Source organism: Phocoena sinus, chromosome 20 (genome assembly GCF_008692025.1).
Source record: "Phocoena sinus isolate mPhoSin1 chromosome 20, mPhoSin1.pri, whole genome shotgun sequence".
Classification (NCBI taxonomy): Eukaryota; Metazoa; Chordata; class Mammalia; order Artiodactyla; family Phocoenidae; genus Phocoena; species Phocoena sinus.
Window position 1 is genome coordinate 17,258,136 of NC_045782.1, and position 15,588 is coordinate 17,273,723.

Below are 15,588 nucleotides of genomic sequence, written 5' to 3' on the forward strand. Positions count from 1 at the left end.
AACCTCCCAAAGTTCCTGGGCCTGAAACAGGGCTTCTCAACTTGGGCTGTGCATTGGAATCACCTGGGGAGATTTTTTTAAATGCTGCTGCCTGAGCCCCCTGAGATTTGGATTTAATTGGTGTGGGTGTGGCAGAGAAAACCTCTGTTGGGCTTGTTAACCCCGGTGCTGGATAACAGTGAGTTCTCCTGCTGGGATGTTGGTGGCTTTTCCTGTAATGATGATGTCGGATGGTGAGACGCTCACTGACCCCTTGCCCCCCAGCATGGGAGGCCAGATGCCTTCAGGAGTGGGTGGATCCAGCTGTTCTCACTAGCCTAGGGGTTAGCGAACCCTAGTGGGCCGGTCTCTGCTTGTTGCTCATGGAGCCGGTGGGTGGCACATGTTGGGATGTATCAGACACAGTCCAGAGTGGGAGTAGAACGGAGTGGGGGTGGGGAAGGGGCGGGTGGGTGCTGAAAGCAGCCTCCGGAACAGCAGCCACGCACCTGCACAGCTGAGCCCGCGGGGATTCCCGCTTTGGGGGTTTTGCCTCTGATCTGTTTTCAGGCTGGGGGTTAAAGGTCACCCCAGCACATCCCCTGTTAGTAGCCATACCAGCATCCCCGCCCAGCCCTGGAGGCTCCAGGCGCTAATCTGCTGGATTCCTGGCCGAGCCAGGTCCTGAGGGTCAGGACGGCTCTTTTGTTCCAGCGAGGGACTTATAACGGGCAAAGGCCTTCAGGGGCCGGTGGAGCCTGGGGGACCATGAAGAAATTAAGCCCTCTTTTTGTGCCGCTGGGTATGTGTGTTTAATGCATTTAAACCTAAAAGCGAACTTTAGATGCGATGCGATGGGAACAGGGGAAGCGTCGGGATGGCTATAGTGCCAAGGAAACGGCTGTTCGCCCGGCAGATCTACAGCGACTCTCTTTCAGGGCTGAGGTGGGTTTTAGATTAAGGGGAGGGGCCATTCGGGACTGCAGCCCTGGCACCCGCCCCGGCCTTGCCTCCTCTGGGACTAGGCCAGCTCCTCTAATGCTATGCTTCAGGCTGGCCAGAGGCCTCAGGCTAGAGGGGCCACGCCCTCCTGGGTGACTTTGCGCAAGTCCGGTCCCTCCGCTGACCTTAGGGACCTCCGGGCCCTGCCACCCCGTTCTGAGTGCGCCCATGAACGGGCAGGGAGCAGGAGAGGCCAGAGCCATGGGCCTGTTTCCCTGCCCTCCTGCCACGCCCCACCTACCTGGGAAATAGGCTGCCTTCTAGAAAGGTGTGTTTCTAGAAGCGTAGACCCTGCGAAGCCTGATGCCACGTGACGTTGGTGCTCCGACCTGGTAGGCTCCTCTTTCCGCTGTGATTGTAACGGAGGGGGAGGGATGTCTGCCCGGAGCCAGCAGCAGGGGGGTGGCTGGGAGAGGCACCCTGGCGCCGGCCCTGCAGGATCTCGGTGCTGTCGTCTGGGGAGATGTGCCTTCTCCGGGCCCCTCTGCTTTGCTGTGCTGCACAGGCTGTTTTGTCTGCATGGTTTGGGATCATTGTCCTTGTGCCTTCTCTCCCCTGTCACCACTGTACAGGAGTTTCCACTGCCCCCTTTTCTACATCCTCTGTTTACCCGAGCCCTGTAAAGTGTACATAGCGTCCCCCTTTGCGTCCACGTGCCTCCGCCCCGCGACGCCCGCCCCCCGCACGCCCGTCCACAGGCCCCAGCTCCGCTTCCTCCGCTCGCTCAGCCGTGCAGACTTGCTGACCTGGGACAGGTGTTTCATTGTGGCCTCAGCCCGTCGTCCAGCCTGCCGCTGTTTAGGTGCCTTGCACACTAGAAAAGGCTCACTCTGTGCAAAGCAGCTTCTCCCACAGCCCCCTCCCTGAGTCGGTGTCAGTACCCGTAGCCGGCAGAACGCACCTTCTTAAGCTGGGGCGTCGGCCCGGCCGCGATGTCGTGGGTCTGCGGCCGCTCTGTGGGCCCCTCGGAGGAGGCGCCCCCAGCCCACGGGAGAAGCTCCAGCCGTGCCGCTTCCAGTGCTTGGCACTGGGCCTGGGTTCAGGGCCATCGCCATCTGGTGTCTAAACAGCTTCGGACCCCAAACAGGCAGAAGGAAGAGGCTTCTGGCTGTATCCCCTGCCCGCCACTGACAGCTGCCCAGCTCTTCCTCACCTGCCCAAGGTGCTCAGACCCGGGTGCCATTCAATCCCCGGTGAGGTCAGGACCGCTGTCGGACCAGGCGTCGCTGGGGACTGGCTTGCAGCCCGCTGGCTCCCTCGTCCCCGGCTCTTCCCGCTTTCTTGGCTGGGGTTTCCGGGGCCCGGGGGGGGATGAGCTGCATGTGAGGGCTCATCCGAGGGTTTGTCGGGTGGCTCTGACGCATCGTGGGTTTTCACCTGAGTCTTTTGCCCCAGGAGCCTCCGTCTGGAAGCAGGTTTAGCTTTGGGGCTGGAGTGAGACCTCCACCTCCAGGCCCCAGGGTGGGGAGAGGGTGGTGAGGCTCCAAGGCTGTGTCCTGGGGTCCCGAGCTGTCTGCCAAGAAGGAGCAGGCTCTCAGAGGCAGGCTCCCTCGGGAACGCTCACGTCCAGACCCAGGTGTAAATAAACACTTTGCTCTTCTTGCCTGACTTGACGGTGTTTCTGTGGTAGGGGAGGGAGGGTGGAAGAGGTGAGGCCTGGTCCCAGAACTCCTGGGGTCAGTATCCCATAGGAAGAGCGGGCCTCATCCAGTGTACCAGGGTGGCTGGTGCCCCTCCGGGGACAGGGGCTCACCCTGCAGACCCTCTTTTGAGCCTGTCCTTGGGACAGCACCTAGGAGAGGAGATGGGCATCCCAGAAGCCCTGATAACGGCACCATCTAGCCCTCGGGGCTGTGATGTTTGAAAACTGTGTCCTCGCTGCAGCCACGTTCCGTTTCCCAGCAAGGGCCTCCCAGGGCTCTCAACTTGTTCTCACTAACGGGGTCCCCATGTCGTCTTCTGCCGTGTCCGCTCCCATGACTCCCCTGGGTCACAGGCCCAGGTCCTCCACTTGAGCGTGGTTGCAGCGTGGGTCCCGCCAAGCACTGGAGGTGCTCCAGGTTGGTGGCCCGGACCCCCAGGGTCCTGCTCTCTCCTGTCTGCCCGTGGTGGTGGTTATGGAATTCCAGGTGTCAACAGGGTTCACAGGCCCAGCCTCTCTGGAGGTGAGTCCGCCTTCCTGTTAGCCCAGGCCCTCTTAGCTCCCCACACAGGCCCAGGTGCTATAGGTCTGCCCAAGTGGGCAGACGGTGCCCCATTCATCGGATTCACACAGCCTCCTGGGCTCACAGCAAAGTCCTCTTCCAACACTGGGCGTTTTGTGATCTGGACCTTTACTCTCTCCATCCCCCTAACGCGCCTTTCCCTTCCCAACGAGGGTTGCCAGATTCTGCAAGTCAAGATACAGGATACCCAGTTAAATTCGAATTTCAGATAAATAATTTTTCAGTGTAAGTATGTCCCAAGCAGTACTAAAGTTATTCATTGTATAGCTGAAATTCAGATTTAACTGGGCGTCCTGTATTTTATCTGACAACCCCATTCCGCACTCCTTCTAGGACCCGTCTGCTGCCAGCCAGGTGTCTCCAATTCCTGAGCACTGGCCCTGCACCCCAGTTTCAAAAACGGCTTCCATCTTAGTTTGCCACGACTTTTTTTTGAGACTGGTCCTGCCTCCCCTACCCCAGCCATCCGGAAGCAACTGCTGGGCTTTCCAGAAGCTGTAGCCCCCTCGCACCCTGCCTTGGGGTGTGTGTGTTGAGATCTGAAGTCCTGAAAAGGTGAACTCCTTGTTTAGGAAGCAGAGAGTGCAATGGGGTCTCGGGAACCAAGGTGGGGACAGGGTGTCACTGAGAAAACCCCAGTGTTAAACTTCCAGTCTGCTGGTGTTTCACAGTAATTAGGCCATTTCTGAGCACCAACTCTGCGTTCATGGAAAATGTCCTGCACTTGAAACAAGACCCCCATTCTATGACTTCCTTCTGTGTGACTGAGCAAGTTTTCTGAGTTTCGGTTGCCTCGTCCGTAAAGCGAGGGAAGTAACAGTTCCTACCCATGGAGTCAAGCCACCAGATGGGGGATCAGAATCTGGATTTCGGGAGGCAAAACTCACCTTCCCCCAAAGGCTCCTTATCGAAACGTCTCCTCTATTAAATTAGTTTTCTAGGGCAGCTATAAAAATGTACCACAGGGGACTTCCCTGGCAGTCCAGTGGTTAAGACAACGAGCTCCCAATGCAGGGGCACGGGTTCAATCCCTGGTCAGGGAAAATTCCCACATGCTGCGTGGCATGGCCAAAAAAAAAGGTACCACAAATTGGGGGGGTGGGATGGTGCTTAAAACAACAGAAATTGATTCACAGTTCTGGAGGCCACAAGTCCGAGATCAAAGTGTCAGCAAGGTTAGTGCCTTCCGCAGTCTCTGAGGGAGGATCTGCACCGCGCCTCTCCTGGCTGACGCTTGCCAGCAATCCTTGGTGCTCCTTGGCTTGTGGCTGCATCGCTCCAGCCTCTGCCTTGGTTGTCGCATGGCCATCTTCCGTCTGGGTATCTCTGTGACCAAAATTTGCTCTTCTTATAAGGACACCAGATGTTGGATTAGAGCCACCCTACTTTAGTATGACCTCAACGTGATCACAACCGCCATCACCCTATCCCCAAATAAGGCTACGTTCACAAGTACAGGGCTTAGGACTTTAACATACCGTTTGGAGGGGACACGATTCAACTCAGTTTACTTTTCTGGAGAGAGGTGAGAGCAAGCCCTGCAGTGTGTGCAGGCTGGGACTCCTGCACAGTCTTGGAGACCGTTTTCTCACCCTCTTTATTACTGATGACGTCCCTACGCCGCTTAGAGGTCACGGTTCCTGCAAAAGTGTTCCATTGTCAGATCCCACCAGCTCACCGTGCCCTCAAATTTAGGCCCTTTTAGAGTCATCTGGGCCCAGGACAAAGTCTCCTGAAGGGTCAAAAATACCTGGATACAAAATCACTCAACCAACAGACTTAATCTACCGGGCACCAGCGGGGGATGGGAGCTGGGGGCAAGGGCACTGAGGCCAGTGGGCATCAGGGACGGCCTCCCCGAGGAAGGGCTGTTTCAGCAGAGCCCTGAAGAATTGTAGGATCTGGGAATCACACGTGGGGGAGGCCTGTAGAGAGCACGGCCGTTTCAGGGTACGGTGGCCGGGAGGTGAGTGGAGAGGTGGGGCTGGAGAGACAGGACAGCTGAGGCCCTGCAGAACCTGCTGGGCCAAGGGTGGATCTCATCATCCATTAAGCAAACGTTTCATCAGCACCTGATAGACGCTCAGTGTAGGGTGAGGCGCTGGGTTTGTGACAGCAAAACAAACCCGCTCCCCAACCTCAGGGCACAGCAGCTTCTAGATAGGGAGGTTCTCAAACTTTGCTGTATATCTGAATCACCTGGAGGAATTTTAAACCACGTGGATGTAGGGCCCCAGCCCAGTGATTTGGAGTCAGGTGGGGCTAGACGCTGGCGTTTTCTCCAAACCCCAACCCCCACCCCCCCAGTGATGCCAGTGTGTGGCCAGAGCTGAGAGTCATGGGTGCATGATCACTGCTGAAATTGTTTTAGGAGTCGGGAGATTTCAACTAGGCCTGAAGGAGGAGCTGGAGATGGCCAGGTGAGAGAGGTTGGGGAAAACACAGAGAAAGAACGACAGGTGCAAAGGCCTTAGGAGAACTAGCGGGGCAGAGGGCAGAGGGCAGGGGTCAGGGGGCAGGGCTGTGGCAACCACTGAAGGATCTTAAGCCAGCGGCGGCCCACTCCGAGCTGAGTTTCGGAGAGCGGCAGCAGGACCAGGTAGGTTGCCGAGAGAGGAACCAAGACGAAGGCAGCGTGGACTCAGGTAAGACCTGGTCGGTTTTGTTTTTTGCTGCGCGAGGCGGAGAGTTGGAATCACCAGCTTTGGGTGGTCACTTGGGCAAGGGAGCCAGGCTTCTCATGGCCTTGCTGGGCAGGTCCACCCAGCCAACCCATCTCCGGAAAATGACTAACCTACACCCAGGGGTGGAGAAAGCTATTCCCGTGGCATCTCACTTGCAGGCCCAGGATCCTCAGGGGGAGGAGGTGCAGCCCTGCTAACTGTGGCGTCCAGAGATCCGTGGTCAGCAGGGGGCCCTTGGTGAGGGGTGAATCGGGTTCGGTCAGTCCATCTGGCTGCTATCTGACCTTTGAGCCGCGGAGAAGTGGGATTTGGCAATACTCCTCCCCCTACAGCCCCTCTCCCCTCCCAAATCCCTGTGCCTAATGTGGTGTTTGGCCCCCAAGATGCAACAACTAGGTGGTTCGTGTCGCTGGCGTGTCTTTAGGGCTCACCGTGCGTGCGCCCTGCAGTGTTCTGAGTGCTTGGCGTGGGGCCGTGGGCTCCTTAGGAGCGAGAGCCCATAGGTGGGACTTGTGCGGCCTGTTTGCACTGCCGCGGGGGCAGGAGCAGAGGCCCAGGAAGGATGGTGGTTCCACCATGGGTCAGCCTGGTTGGCCAGGCTACACCTTAATGTGGGCTGAGGGGTCAGTGGTGCTCCAAGCCCGCTGGGGCAAGGTTGTGGGCTCTAGGGCCCAGGAAGCCCGGAGCCAGCTTCAAGCCAGTCCTTCTGGAACTCACCAGGTGGCTGAGTTGGGGCTGCAGGAAGTTCCCCTCATTCTCCTGCCATTCCTGGTTTGGCCCTGACTTTCTCTCCAAGCTCTGACTTTGCTACTGGGTTCTGATTTTGGCTCCGTGACACTGATGTGGCCTCTGGGTTTAACAACAACAACAAAATTGCTGGAGCTCCTGAAAGGCCCAAACCCAGAGGGCAAAGGCGCTGAAGTTTGGGCCCACTTTCCAGATTCCGTTTGGTGTCACTAAGCCCAGGGGAGCCTGTGAGACCCTCATCCCCTGCGTTCTAGCCCAACTGGCCCCCTCTGTCTCCACGTGGCCTTCTCAGTTATCCAGTCCAGCAGGCGACCCCCAGACCAAAAGCTGGACTCTTCGGGTCTCCGGCAGCGTCAGGCCAGACCCTCAGTGCTTCGGCCTGCAATCGTGGTGGTGCTGGGGGGCGGGGGAGGGGATGCTGTAAACGTCAACTCCGGAGGCTGTCAAGGTAGGAAGGAGACTAGGAGAGGGTCTAGTCCAACCTGTCCCACTAGAGAGCCCTCAGATGTTTCCATTTTCTGAGGTGAAGGTGGGCACAAAGGAGCCCCACCTCACATCTCTCTGCATACCTCTACGTTTTGAGGTAGCTGGTCACACAGCAACAGGTGCATGAGATAGCAAGTCTTCAGCGGTTTCCTCCCTACCAGGCTTCTTTTCAGGAGATCCATCTTTCCCAAAAGAAATCCACCCAAACAGGGCCCATCTTGGGGAATGACTTGGTCCATCAGTGCTCTGATCTCAACCAAGTAGATCTCTTACTGAGCGGGAGCCCCCGTGGAGACTCCTGACTGTTCATCACGGGCAGGATCGTGTTCAGGGAAAGGAATGGTCCCAAGGGCTGTAGCTGCTTAGCACTGGTGGTCAATAAGGCTCCTGCCTTGTTTGGGGCCTTCTGAGGAGGGCTGAATTATACCCCAATAAAAATTAAAAAAAAAAAAAAGATTTACAATGTTGTGTTCGTTTCAGGTGTACAGCGAAGTGAATATGTTATACCTATATCTACTCTTTTTTTAGCTTCTTTTCCCATATAGGCCATTACAGAGTATAGAGTAGACTTCCCTGTGCTATACAGTAGGTCCTTACTAGTTATCTATAGATATTTTATATATAGGGGTATGTATGTGTCAATCCCAGTCCAATTTATCCCTCCCCCACTTATTTAGCCTGTGATCCACCTGTGAGCCCTCCCCGACCCTTTAAATTACAGCCACCTGTAAGTATTTTGTTACCAGGGAAGGCTCTACCAACACATGGAGGAGTTGGGAAAAGGTAAACACTGAGAAGGGGAAGAAAGAACCGTGTTAACCCCAAGTATGAAAAGCAGCCTTAATTTAAATGTCTACACATGTGGCCATACACTCTCCAAAAAGGTTTCAACCTGTGTTGACTTTTTTCTCCTCCTAGCAGCAGCCTTAATTTAGAGCCTTCGTGCTGGCAAAGGGACTGTGAAACTTGAGGAAAGGGACAGGGTCAGGTTGCTGCCGCACGCACCTACGGAAAAAGGGTCAAGCGGCGTTTCACACCCCTGCTCACTTCAGCAGTGAATAATGAAGAAGGCGGTTCAATTTTTAATTAACGCAGGGCTGTGGCTAATAGCGAACAAACTCTCCCATTTTGTGGATGAGGAAATTGAGATTAAATAACCTCTGAGGGGCCAGTGGGCATGGCCCCTGCCTCATTCGTCCAGCATCACAAAAGTTTCGATTACTCCATGCAAATAACCCCCAGCCCACAAACCTAGAACCAGAAAGTGTGTTAGTTGTATGTAACCTCCTATATCTAGCAACTATTATTGCTAAGTAACAAACTACCCTCACAACCCTACCATGAGAACAATTAATTTCCCCATTTTGTGGGTAGGCTGGCAGCTCCTCTGCAGGGTGTGCCTGGGTTTGCTCATCTAGCTGCCCTCAGCTGAGGGGTCAGCGGGGCTGGGAGGCCTGAGGTGGCCAAGCTGACGTGTCTGGTAGGTGGTGCTGGCTTTTGGCTGCGAGATGCCTCACGACCTCTCATCCTCCAATAGCGGGACTGCCTTTCTTACACAGCGGTCTCAGGACAGGCTTCTGAGATAGCAAAGGCAGAAGCTACAAGGTCTCTTGAGACCTAAGCTTTAGAACTTATACACCATCACTTGGCCCACATTCTATTGGTCAAGGCAAGCCAGACAGGCAGCCCATACCCAAAGATGGGGAATAGACTACCTTTGGGTGGGAAAAGCAGCAAAGAATTCGTGACTGCTTTTAATCTACTATATCTCTCTGTTTAAAGTTACCACCCTCCATCCTACCTGCAGAACTTCCCATCCTTCTTCTCTGCTTTATTTCTCTCCCTAGTACTTATCACCATTTGATATACTATACGTTTTGCTTATTTAAGAATAGAAGCTCCATGAGGGCAGGGATCTGTGACGCTTAGTTTACTGCTATAGCCCCAGCACTGAGAAAAGATTCTAGCACCTAGTAGGTACTCACTGAGGATTTGTTGAATGACTGGATGATCTTACCACTGCACTTACATGGAAGTAGGTATGGCCTGACTGTCAGCTAGGAGCTTCTGGAACCAGCTCTCACCTTTTGGTCAAGTTTCAAAGCATCTTTCCCAAGGCGAAAGCTCTATATTAATAATGGTACATGTGAGTTTAGGAAACGGAAGTTAGACCATGCTCTTACGGCTGCTCACTGCTGGAAGAAGGACAAAATCAGACTCCTGGGCCAGGCCCACAGGGACCACCACCAAGGAGCAGCCCCAGCGCAGCCCAGGGTTGGCTGCGACTCACAGCACGGGAGTCAGAGCAGAGGATTCAAGAATTACCTTTTTTTTTTTTTTTTTTTTAGTGTTTTTTAAAGGTATTAAAAAAATAAACTTTTTTTTTTTTTTCACGGAGCACAGGCTCCGGACGCGCAGGCCCAGTGGCCACGGCCCACGGGCCCAACTGCTCCGCGGCATGTGGGATCCTCCCAGACCGGGGCACGAACCCACGTCCCCCGCATCGGCAGGCAGACTCCCAACCACTGCGCCACGAGGGAAGCCCTAAACTTTATTTTTTAGAGCAGTTTTAGGTCCATAGCAAAACTGAGTGGAAAGCACGGTTACCATATTACCACTCCCACCCCCGACGCACAGCTTCTCCTGCTATCAACATCCTGTACCAGAGTTGTACGCCTGTTACAGTCCATGAAATGATCCACTTTTAAAGACGTGGGACGTGCTCATCTTACAATGGTGAGAAAAATGAGGACACCATGAAATATACGAACGTGAAAATATGAGTCTGACTCTCCTAACTATTATATATATACTCCATTTCATCAAATGCATCGATTTAAAAAACTTACGTGCCACTAAAAAAAATTGCCAATTGTAGAACTCCAACTATAACCAGTTGTCATACTGATTTCTAATTGTTAAAATGTGAAAAAAAAACCATGTATCTCGGAAAAAATGAATTAGCGTGTTTTATACACACAAGAATGCAGGCATTGTGCTTCTCTCTGGTGGTAAGACTACGGGATCCTTTGAATTCTCCTTTTTATGCTTTAAAAAGTTTCCTGTCTCCAACGAATGGTGCTGGGAAAGCTGCATATCCACATGCAAAATAATGAAGTTGGATGCTTACTTTACACCACATACAAAAATTAAGTCAAAATGGACTAAAGACCTAAACATAAGACCTGAGTTGATATAACTCTTAGAACAAAAAAGAGGGGGAAGGCTTCAGGACATTCGATTTGGCAATGACTGATTGCTTGAAGAGGACACCAAAAAAAAAGCAATGAAGGCAAAAATAGACAAATGGAACTACATCAAACGGAAAACTTCTGCACAGTAAAGGAAACAACAGAGTGAAAAATCCAACTAAGGAATGGGAGAAAATATTTGCAAACCATATATGCGATAAGAGGTTAACATCCAGGATACATAGAGAACTCCTAAAACTAAAACCCAAACAAACAAAAACCCAATAACCTGATTTAAATATTAGCAAAGAACTTAAATAGACATTTCTTCAAAGAAAAACAAATGGCCAACAAGCATATGAAATATGCTCAACGTCACTGTTCAGGGAAATACAAACCAAGCACAATGAAATTACACAACCTCACACCTGTAAGGATGGCCACTATAAAAACAAAACAAGTATTGGCACTGATGTGGAGAAATCTGAACCCTTGTGCACAGACTGTGGGATTGTAAAATGGTGTAGCCACTATGGAAAACTGTTGGGAGGTACCTCAAAAAATTAAAAATGGAATTACCATGTGATCCAGTATTCCCACTTCTGTGTATATATCCAAAAGAACTGAATACAGGATCATGAGATACTTGCACCCCCATGTTCATTGCAACATGATTCACAATAGCCAAGAGGTGGAAGTAAACTCAATGTCCAATGACAGATAAATGGATAAAGAAACATACAATGGAATACTGAGCCTTAAGAAAGGAAATCATGTCATATGTCGATGAACACGGATGAACCTTGACCTTATGCTCACTGAAATAAGGCAGTCACAAAAAGAAAGACACTTATATGAGGTACCCTGAGTAGTCAAATTCTTACAAACAGCAGAATGGTGGTAGCCAGGGGCTGGGGGAGGAGGGAAAGGGGAGTTGCTGCTCAGTGGGTGCAGAGTTTCCCTTTTGCAAGATGAAAAAGTTGCAGAGATTGTTACACAGCCATGGGCCTATAATTAACACTGTTGTACATTTCAAAATGGTTGACAGTGATTTTTATAGCTTTCCTGACTTCCCCCAAATCTCCACCAACTATACTTTTAAAAAATTTCTACAAATAAGCAAGGACGACTTGGGCAGTGGAGGTGGCACGGTCGGCAATGGAGGGATTGGTCTGGTTTGTGTCCCCACCCTTGACGCCTGTGTACACGAGGGCTGGGGCCTGAGGGAGGCTGGCAGTTGGCCACCCCCTGCCCTGGGACTGGGACTCCCCTTCCCCACCCATCCCCACTCACCTCTCCTGGAACAGACGCTATGGCCACAGGCCAAACAAGGACACAGGGACCTAGTTTCGTTTCCGTTTTTAAAAAAAATTTTTTTTTAATTTATTTTGGCCCCCTCTCGCGGCCATGCGGGATCTTATGTCCCCGACCAGGGATCGAACCCGTGCCTAACTGCAGTGGAAGTGTGGAGTCCTAACCTCTGGACGGCCAGGGAATTCCCTTCCTTTCTTTTTAATTTAAAGAAAATACAAAACCTACAGTATCGGGCTTCCCTGGTGGCGCTGTGGTTGAGTCCCCCTACCAGTGCAGGGGACACGGGTTCGTGCCCCGGTCTGGGAAGATCACACATGCCACGGAGCGGCTAGGCCCGTGAGCCATGGCCGCTGAGCCTGCGCGTCCGGAGCTTGTGCTCCGCAATGGGAGAGGCCACAGCAATGAGAGGCCCGCGTACCGCAAAAAAAAAAAAAAAACCTACACTATCGTAATAAACACTCTTATCCCCAACTTCTCAGCTTTCTGCCTCTTTCACAGAATAGAAACAAAACATTACCAGTAAACTCCCCTTTGCTCCCTATCTCCAGTCTCCCCCTCTCTATTTTTCTAATGTTTTTACTTTTATCTACTTTGTGTGTCTTTCCCTTTGCTTTAGTAAATGGCACGTATTGTTCTACATCTTAAAATCACATGTGCTTTTGTGCTCCTTCTATGCTAATCATGCCTTTGAATCTAGATCATTCCTTCTAAGAGTGTCCTACTGTTCCGTGGTATGGCCAGACTAACAGACTCCTCCATTCAGGTCGCCTCCAGCTGGTCACTCTAGCACTGTCCCCAGAACATCCCTGGGGGCATCTCTTGTGCGCCCACACCTGACCCTCCTGGGCAAGGCCACAAACATGTTTACTCGGAGTCTCCAGGCCCGAGGCCCGTGCCAGAGGCTGAAGGGCAAGAGGGTAGCGAGAGCAACCGAGGAAGGTTTTGCTTACACAGACGGCCGCCCCTGAGGGATCAGCCAGGCGCGCTCACTTCCCTTCACCGCTGCAGCGTGGCGCCCATCTCTCCCGGCTCCCTGCATCTTTCTCCAAGGGCCAGTCCCGTTCCTGCCTGCACCGCCCTTCTTGCCCCCTCGGTTCCCCGTGGACTCGGCCCGAGCTCCAGCACGCCGCCCCAGTATCCTGCCGACCGGATGGAAATGACCCGGCCAAGGTCACACGGCGGCGCCCGAGCCGGCGGAGACGCCAGCGCGGACGCTGTGCCCTGGCTCGCTCGCCGCCGCCGTCTCCGCTTCGGCTCCGTCACTGGCGTCGGTCGTGGTTTCTCCCCACCTGAGTTCTCCGCCCGCCGCCGCTCCTTTCGGATGCCCCTCGGGCCTCTCCGCAGGCGCCGTGCCCCTGGGGGCGCTAGAGGTGGGGCGGGCCCGGGCCGGTCCGGCGGGTGCCGCGAGTTCGGATCCCGCCGCCGGTAGGACGCGGGCGCCTGGCCTTGACGCTGAGAGGGCCGCAGCAGCTCCGAGAGCTAGGTCCCGGACGGCGGGTGTGGAGGGCAGGGCGGCTGGGCCGGGGGCGGGGCCGGAGGCGAGGCGCCGCCCCTCCCGCGCCTGCACCGCCTCCCCTCCACTGAGAGCTTCCACCGCTCCCTCGGCTGTCAGGCGCGGTGGCCAAGTGGTAAGGCGTCGGTCTCGTAAACCGAAGATCGCGGGTTCGAACCCCGTCCGTGCCTGGTTCTTGAAATTGGGGTCGATAGTGGGGGCTTCGGTGTTCCCATGTGTATCGCCTCTTTCCTCTGCGACGTGGTGTTTTTTTACTTTTCACATTGTGTTCAGGCGTCCTCCAGTCCCACCCTTCCCCGTCCACCCGCATTCCTCGGCGCCGCGGTCACCAACGGAGGTCGAGCCAGGGCACCAGGGCTCGCGGGCACCAGCTATGTCGCGTTTCGCTGGCCGCCCTGCGTCTCCTCTCCCCGAACCTCCATTCACCCAGCCGCACTGGGCAGGGCGGGGCTGGCCTGGGATCCTTGTGTTACCTGTGGGGACACTAAGGCCCGCGCTAGGCATTGGTGTCGCCAGCGGCGGGTAAGGCGGAGGTAGAGGTCTGGTCTCACTGGTTTTGCGCGTCTCGAGGGTGGGAGAAATTTCCAGAACGGGCGTTGGAGTTTCTGGAGCAGTGGTTTCTGGGTTTTGCCTGAAAGGTGAGTTCTCCATGTGGTGCTCGCTGTCTGCCTTCTTGTCTAGGAAGCCAACCACATCGTTCAGCTGGCGGGTGCCTTTTCCTTTCCCAGCCCTTGTGAACTGACCCTTTACGTCTGGCCCCTAGCCAGTTATGATACTCCCCAAGTCGTTTCTAGGATAAATAGACCAATTTAATATGACATGATGTTTAGTGCCTCTCATTCCTGATATGCTCTGGTCTATCTGTCCCCTTCTTCAATTGTGACACTCGGGACTGAAGTGACGCGTACTACTCCAGGTGTAGTCTCATTAATGTTACTTCACCTCCCTCATTCTATATCTCATACTTCTGTTAACGTGACCCAAAAACACACCTTTCTGCAGGTCCCGCTGCACAGTTGACCACGTGGAGCTTCAGGTGGATTGAATGTCAGCAGAGTCTCTTTGGGGCAGGATCATAGAAGACAGGATATGGGGCTCAGGAAGCAGGGAAATATATTGATCTTTTTCCCTAAGATTCCAATAAATGGAAGAGATACACTTAGCTTTTGAAGGGAATGCTGAGCTAGGGTACCAGCGTCATCGTGGAATTGTTCCTAAATGCAAATCGATTTCCCAGACATTCAGATTCCAGACATTCAGGGATAGGAAGGGGAAAGGTCCTGAACTACTGGGTATGGCCTTGAATCCTGTCCCTTAGTTTGGATTTCTGATGAGAAGGAACTCGGAGGCTGGACACTGGGTTTCCTGCAGCTGCTGGAGCAGAGAATTCCACCCCAACAGAGGGGGGTGGATGAGCCAAGCCAACGTCAATAAAAGAGGGTCAAGGTATAGAAGAGCTCAACATACAGATGTTGGGGGAAACATGGGCCCCCAGAGGCAGGGGTCAAGTATGGATCCCAAGTCAAGGTTGGTGAGAGGAGATGGAAGTGCAGGTGTGTCAGATAACAAGCACCAGGGTGAGCGTTGGAGCCGAGAGGCCTAGCAAGTTACCTTGTAGGTAACTTGTAGTTACCTTGTAGTTACATTGTAGGCCCACAGGTATCTATACTTACCTCTGTGAGACTGGAGGTAGGTCATTGGCTTGAAGGGGGAGGGCAGAAGCAGAAGGAGACACCTGTGTTGAGTATATTGCATGACCCTTGTTAAATCACATACCCCGGATTTCAACTTCCTCAGTTGCAAAATTAGAGAGTTGAAAGAGATGTTTCCGAAATGCCTGTGGCTTGAAATTCAAAGTTTCTACCTCAGAGCTTGGCCCTTGGAGAAGCGGTGTGTGTGTGGGGGGCTGCCTTGAGCTAGCGCCACGCCCAGTCTCTCTTGGGGCTGCCAAAGTAGTGAATCATAGCATCCCCTTTCACAGTGGGACTTGGTTGTGGCGCCCTCACGGTGAGACTATATGGCCCTGGCTCCCCCATCCAGAGTTACAGCCAGTCCTCCCTGATGGGCAGGACCAGAGCTACGAAGCCCCTCCCCCTGTCAGTTTCCCCTTGCTCTGACCTCCCCACAGTGGCTCCCCCCAGAGTCTAGGATAAACACAGGGCCTCTGGGACTGCAGTTGGAGAGCCACGTATGCAGGCACAGTCATTTGTGGGCAGCTAAAAACCTCCAGGATATTTTTAAAAATACAAACTACTTTAGGTCAGGCCGCTTCTTTCCTGCGAGCAAATATTATTTGACTTAAAAGCAGAATTTGGCAAGTGTATATATTTTGCCTTGTGCCGTCAGTTTTAGTCCAATATTCCAGCCTGGAGATGTCTATTTTTAAATCTTTTATTGTACAATAAAACACAATTTCAGAAACCACGCACATTAAGTGAATGTCTTAA

General features: G+C 53.2%; 1 non-coding gene across 1 annotated transcript; it reads left to right on the forward strand.

Moving 5' to 3' along the window:
* The first annotated feature begins 13,239 nt into the window (after window positions 1-13,239).
* On the forward strand, window positions 13,240-13,311 carry TRNAT-CGU. Its single transcript has one exon. It is a non-coding gene; the product is annotated as a tRNA-Thr (tRNA).
* Window positions 13,312-15,588: the final 2,277 nt, after the last annotated feature.